Raw genomic sequence first — 7,807 nt, 5'->3', positions numbered from 1 at the left:
ACATAGCAGATATACAAACTTATTCTAAATAATCACCACCGCAGAAGGACTATTTCATCTTAGGAGTTCATGCAGAATGTCAGATCTATAACAATGTCAAGATATCATATTAGAAAAAGTGAGTAAAACCATTAAGATGACAGATGTGTTGGTACACACCTGTAATTCTCATACTTAGGGGCAGAGGCAAGAAAAATATCGTATGTTTCTGGCTATCCTGGTCTACCTGACAAGTTCCAGGTTAGTCAGGAATGCAGAAGGGCATCTTGCCTCCAAAAACAAAAAAAATCAAAAACATGAATATACATGGATTTTTATAGTGTTATGATGAAATCGTTTATTATTAGAAATGTTGGATCATATTGTTGATACTTAGACAACATTCCTGAGAAGTACATAACTCAACATTTGTTCTTGATAATCACTTAGTACCAGATATTACTTTCTGATTTTGGGAATGAAAACTGAACCAGAAATTAGAGTATTAAAGTTACATCTAGAAGTTGCATACTCTTTTTTTTTTTTTTAACACAGAGATACATTTGGCATTAAATAAAAAAAGATTTAGTCAGCACTTCAGCTTTTGAAAACGTAGATTGCAAAGGTGTTTTTGTAGCTTGTACATAAAATGAAATAAACTCCAAATAGATTTTGGGTATACTGGTTTCATGCTGTTGTATGTTATGATAGCACCATATCACGTTCACCAACTAACCTTTGGTATTGCACATAAACTGTGTACATACTATTATCATCTGATGAATTTTAGACTTACTGATGCCCAGGCCTGCTTTAAAGATAATATGATTTAATTGGTTTGTAATAGGGTTAAGTAAATAAGGTGTTTAGGCAGGAATGTGATGTAGGTGTGTCTTCTATTTATCTGATGATTTCATTGGTTAATTAATAATGAAACTGCTTGGCCTGATAGGTCAGAACATAGGTGGGTGGAGTAACAACAGGATGCTGGGAGAGAGGCAGATGCCTTGAGCAATTGCCCTGCCTCTCCTCTCTGGGACAGTCGCCATGAAGCCAGCCACCAGGTCAGACATGCTGTATCTTTCCCGGTAATACACCACTTTGTGGTGCTGCACAGATTATTAGAAATGGGTTAATCAAGATGTGAGAATTGGACAATAAGAGGCTGGAACTAATGGGCCAGACAGTGTTTAGATGAATACAATTTGTGTGTTGTTATTTTTGGGGCTAAGCTAGCTATGCGGGAGCTGGGTGGGATAAAAAGCAGGCCTGCCCGCAGACCTTCACTACAGGAATGAGAGCCACATTGGTATTTAAAGAAAACGAAAATGAAATAGTGAAGAAAGAAATTCTTCTTAAGTATAGATTCTCTGGTCTCTACCATAACGTGCAGCATTTTCAGATTTTTCTCAGTTTTATTGATCTTTATATGTGAAAAATAAAATCATGTTATCTTTGATCCAATTAGCATAATTTTTTTTATATAAACCCTGCATCTTTCAAATGACTAATGGTATCTGTTTTCCTATACCCAGAAGTCCTGAGCTCTTCCATTATTGTGTTTCTAAGAGCCAACATTGCTGAGGAATTGCACTGCCCACAGCATATCTGCAGAATCAAACAGGGGCCTTATCTTTTCCCACTGCATTCAATACATTTTTTTTTTTTGTTTGATGCTTGTTTGTTCTGAATAAAGCTGTATCTTCTTTGGAGTACAGAAGGGACACTAGGACCTTGCGTCCTCTTAAGTGAAACACTTTGCATATTATTTTCTGTGTTTGAATTATGACAGCAGATAAAGAAAAAGACACACACTTCTATTTGCTTCCCTAAGCTCTGCTGCATCAAGGAGACCCAACTTATTTTAGAAAAGCCCTCAGATACCAGTAGGTAGTATCACAAAATCCAATCCCATCTCCATGTTCTTTAAAGGATTACTTTGTAACAAGCCATTAGCCACTATGTGTATCTACCTCGGCTTACCAGAAATCCAAAACAAACTTTCCTTATTGCATGGATTACGAAATGTAAGAGAGCTAACCTTTATGACTTCAAGCTAGGTAAATGTCACACGTTTAAACTATTAATGGGAAAACTTTCATGCATGAAGCCTAAGACACAAAAGTTTTTCAGAATTATACTCAGTCTCTCTAAACATTGTAAGGAATAATATATTAATTAAAGCAAAAAACAAACGAACACACAAACACACAAAAAGTATGAAATCAGGAAACAGCAATCGATAAATCACTTTACATTTGATTGTTCATCCTGTGAATTCAGTCAACACATATATACATCAAAGTAGTTGCTGAATCCTCATCAATGTGATTCACTGAAAATAATAATAGAAAAAAGATCCTGGAAATAGGAAATAACACAAAAGGCTTCATCAGGTCACTAGGTTTGGAAACTGAACATGGTAAAAATGCTGATTATAACTGTGCAAAAGCAACACATTTTTTCTCAGAAAGAAGAAAATTTATATAGCTTTGTGTGATATATTCCAGTAAGTGAATGTATTTAACATGATTAAGGAATACCACTGGTACAGTTCCAGTTTTAAATTGTATTTACATATTTTTCATTATGCTTGAATCTGACACTGGGAGTATTGCTTCTGGTTCCATCATCATTACCATAGAGATTTAGACGTAGCTAAAGATGGGGCAGGTCTCAAATGCATGCAATGGAAATTGATAAATATAAGCCCAGCAGAAAGCTTTGTTTATGGAGCAGACTGTCTCTCAGTAATCTTTCTTATCCACTAAATTCATCTCTTGGAAATCTACATTAATTCATTCAAAGTAAAGTAAAAAAAAAATCCTCAAGATTTTAAAGAGGATGAAGAATGTTTTTAATGTAAATCTCGGTGGTAAAAGTATGGTCGACCCACAGACTTACCGTCACTAACTTCCTTTTATTTTGCTCTGTTTAAGAACAATTTTTTTTCAATTTCAAAATATGTTTTTAATCAATGCATTATTACATAATTTCTCTTCTTTATGTTTTTCCCTCAACTCTTCCCCTATACCTACCATTACTATTAGTGGTTTGGATATAATTTCAGGGATTTTTTTACATATGTCTGTGTACTTAAAAATATTTCTTTTACTATTTATGTGTGTGTGTGTGTGTGTGTGTGTGTGTGTGTGTGTGTGGAGCTATGAACATGTAATAAGGAACCACTCGACGGTTAGTAGAGATTGTCAGATCCCCTGGAATGGGAATGAGAAGCAGCTGTGAGTTAATCTACATAGGTGCTGGTAAGGAATGTGGGGTCTCTATAAAATCATTAGCTGCTGAGCCATCTCTGCAGCCTTTACTTTTTTAAAAAATATTTATTTATTTATTATGTATACAATATTCTGTCTGTGTGTATGCCTGAAGGCCAGAAGAGGGCACCAGACCCCATTATAGATGGTTGTGAGCCACCATGTGGTTGCTGGGAATTGAACTCAGGACCTTTGGAAGAGCAGGCAGTGCTCTTAACCTCTGAGCCATCTCTCCAGCCCCCTTTACTTATTTTTTAATGACAGCTATTTCTTATGCAATATGACAGTTATAACTTATGTATTTTTGAATATTATGTAAAGAACAGCTAATTGTAGCTAGCTACTATATGCCTGACCAAACATTATTTTTGTGTTTTTTTTCTGACATTACATTTTTAAATGATTATCATAACTTCCCTCAGTATTGTTAAACACTTTCTGAATACATAGCCAAACTTTACATTGTTAACTCAAATTTTGTTCCTTATTTCTTCAGTAAAGATAATGTTTGTAACTCATCAGTCTGTAGCAGTTTTGCCATCTGTGCTACTGATTTTAAGTTTAAGAAGTTAAGTTTCACCTCACATAATAAATACAACATTTTTAGGGCACGAATTTGTACAAGTTTATTTAGGTTCCTCAAAAGTCAGATTACAACCTATTAACTGAAGGTATTGGATTTAATCATTCTTCAGTTCCTAAAACTCTAACTCCCTATAAGACACATTTTCTTTGTTAACACTTCCAGCAAGAGAGAAATATTTAAAAACCTTTAATTTATTAGTTTATTGGTGTGTGTGTTTGTGTGTGTGTGTGTGTGTGTGTGTGTGTGTGTTCATGTGCATGCAAGCATTGGCCATGCCATTAATATGAGTACAATTTGAGGGAGCCAGGTGTTGGGTTGTTTTGTTTTTGTTTTATTTCAATGATGTGGTCCTGGAAAATCTAACTCAAGTGCTCTGGCTTGGAGGCAAGCATCTTTGCCTGATGTGATAGTTTTGTTGACTTGACGTAATTTAAAAGCACCTTGGGAAAGAGTCTAACAGAGGTATCATGTACAGTTGGTTCTTCTGTGACATAAATTGTGGGAATTTTCTTGATTATGTAAATCTAATCAAGATGTTGAGACAGACTTACCCACTATAGGTGGCATCATTCCAAGAGCACAAAATGCATGATATAAATACATTGTATACATGTATGGAATGACCAAATGATGATTTTTTTTTAAATGTAGAAAGTGAGCTGATGAAGAGCATGCATACAGGTATATGGTAATTTATTATTCTCTGACCTCACTATGGATATAACATGAACAGCCATTCCGACTTCCGGCCACAGTCCCTCATCAACTACAATGGACCCTACCCTGCAACTGTGAGCTAACATAAACCTTTATCTCCCACCTTGATTTTGTCAGAGTTTTTTTTATCATAACAACAGAGAAAGAAACTAGTACACCATCTTGCCAGACCAAGAAAAAATGCTAAACGAACAATTTTTTTCATAGATACCTTTAAAAGTTTTATTTATTATTTATTCATTATTTTATGACTGAGTGTTTTGCCTGCGTGTATGTTTGTCTGTGTACCATGTGTGTGGTTGTTACAGATGGAGGCCAGAAAAGGGAACTGGATTCCTTGGTACTGAAGTCAGATGTCGGTGAGCTGCATGTGGGTGCTGGGAATTGAACCTGGGTCCTCTGGAAGAGTAGATAGTGATCTTAACAGCTGAGCCATCTCTCCAGCCCCTTTCCTATAAACACCTTCCTGTTTACTTTTTGTGTGTATCTGAAAATTTACCAGTTACATATCTATTTCTATAGCCATTGCTTCTTCGTTGTTTTTCAGTGAGTAAGATGCTAAAATCAGTGTTAAAACTATACAGAGCAGGAACCACAGAGAAAGAGCATCATTTTATGCTGGAGCCACATGGCAAAGGAAGATGCCACAATGGGAAATAAGTAAGGTATGACAGAAGAAAGAGTAAACTCTCAGTGGAACAATATCAGTATCATTCACTGTACTTATGCCCCTGTGCTTCAGTATTTCCAATTCCATCTTTATATCAGCTGGGTTCCATAAGCCTTTTCTTGACAGTCTTCTCCCCTTCATAATTTTTTACTGGTTTCCTGACTCCTGCTGTCACTCTAATTTAGATATACATATGTAAAGATTCAAATATCTATCCAGCTATGAGGGAGAATTGCAACATTTGGCATTTTTCTTACTAGTCTGGGTCGCCTCACTCAGTAATGACTATTTCTGTTTCCATTCACCTAGTCACAGATTTTATAATTTTGTTTTTTTAACAGCTGAATAATAAAATACTTAGTTGTGTAAAAGTACCACATTTTCATTATTGAATCATCATTTGATAGAAATCTAGGCTATTTTCAATTCTCACTCTTATGAATAGAATGGCCATGACGTGGATGAATGATATTTCTCTTGTCGTGTGTAGAATCCTTTGAGGATGTGCCCAAGAGCAGTATAGCTGGGTCATGTGGTAGATCTATTTCTAGATTTTTAGGGAGCCTCCACATTGTGTATGAGAGGAATAAAAAACATTAAAGACCTTTGAAAAAGCCACATAGGGCATACCAATACAGAACTTTATCTTATTTTTTTTTTCTGTTTTATTTTTTTCTTTTTTTTTTTCTAAATTTTTTTGACTATTATAGAGGATTATCTATTAACTTATATTTCTTAATTGTACATTACATTTTTTATTTTTTTTTCTTTCTCATGGTTTATTTTTTTTATATTTAAAAAATTTCCATCTCCTTCCCTCCTCCTCCCCCCTCCCTCCCCTCCTCCTCCCTCTTCCCTCCCCTCCTTCTCCCCCTTCCCTCCCCTCCCCTACACCCATACCTCCCCTCCCTCCCTCTCCAGGCCAAGGAGCCATCAGGATTCCCCACTCTATGCTAAGACCAAGGTCCTCCCAGCTCCCCCCAGGTCCAGGAAGGTGAGCGACCAAGCTGAGAACTTTAAAAAATACTTATACATACATAAACAGAGTTTAAAAGAAGTTACCTTATAAGGAGGGGATAATGCTCCTCCTAAACATCATGGGGTATCAAAGTGAAAGCCCAATGCCAGATAAAGGTTACTTTGGGGAGCTGTTCATAAATGGATCCCCAGTTTCTACTAAACATCGCAGGCTATTGCTATCACTCTCACTTGCTTTCCAGAATGTGGTAAAACCTTGAGGAAGACACCACGTACTTGAGTCAGAGCCTATGGCTGAATCAAGATATTGTTTCTGACCAGGAAAGTTTATCCCTATTGGCTGGCTTTCATAGTTCTGGAAGGTGCTATGTACACTACCAGAGGAGAAACATCATTATTAATTTTTTTATTTGATATAGCCCTAGCTGTCTTGGAACTAGCTCTGTAGATCAGGCTGGCCTTTAACTCACAGAAATCTGCCAGTCTGTGACTCTCAACTGTTGGGATTAAAGGCATGAGCCACCTCTGCCCAGCTCATTATCAATTTTACCATATTGTGAAACCTTCACATCAAAATAATGTCTGACCTACCAACTTATGTCCACTGGTGCAACAGTGACATGAGAACTAGATATAAGGCCTTCTCCACAAGACTTAGCCCTCTTAACAGGGTCACAAATCTGTGGCCAGGTAGGTATAGCTTTTAAGAAAAAGTCTACTACTATTATTCTGCTACGTGGAAATACTATTAAAGTGATTCCTGTTGACTTGCCATTGTAACCATATGTGAATGAATCTCTATGCAACCATCACAGAGCCTTCTTCTTTTTTTCCAGATCTTGGTGATTAGAGAACCTGCATGAAGAGAAGAGACTGCAGTTTCCAGTCCTAAATGAACATCTAGATTGCAATCCTCTCCCCAAAGCTCCAGGATCAGTATGGAAGAGCGGGTGGAAATATTATGAGAACAAGAGACAGAGATTGAATGCAGCAAACAATGTTTTCTGATGCAACAGTGAAGGGTTCCTATTAACTCACAGAAGTTGAGACAGAAAGTACAAGAGATGCACAAATCAAGCCAAAAAATGCCAGTGGAGATGGAAGTGAATAGGAAGTCTCAACACTACCTTAGGAACTATTGACAATGGTGACCGCTGGGACAATGAGAATCTCAGCGATTTTCAAGGGTGTGGCCCCCAAGAGGCTGTCCATGTATGTCACCCATACATATACTGGCATCCTTAAGTGAATTCAGCGAGGATTTGTTTTTTAAGAGCACGTGGAATTGGGGATAGGCAAGAAAATGAAAGTGAGGGAATAGTGGACGGACTTCATTAAAGCTCATTATATGGAAGTGTGAAATGCTCAAACAAACTAAACATTGCCTAGAAAGGTTTTTGTTAGAGCTAGCAAACTGAGGGAAGAATCTTAAAGAGCAGATAACGCTCAACCATAAACATTCAGTGTTGTGATTAAATGATGAGGGAAAAAATTCTCAGGGGTTGACAGAATGGAGCAGACACATGGACAAGAGGTCATTGAGCAGGCAGGTGGCAAAGGTAATGGTCAGAAAAGAAAGGATTAAAGGAAGAGTCATCTTAG

The sequence above is a fragment of the Arvicola amphibius genome, chromosome 5 (assembly GCF_903992535.2).
Source record: "Arvicola amphibius chromosome 5, mArvAmp1.2, whole genome shotgun sequence".
Taxonomy (NCBI): domain Eukaryota; kingdom Metazoa; phylum Chordata; class Mammalia; order Rodentia; family Cricetidae; genus Arvicola; species Arvicola amphibius.
Note: the sequence above shows the minus strand (reverse complement) of the source record.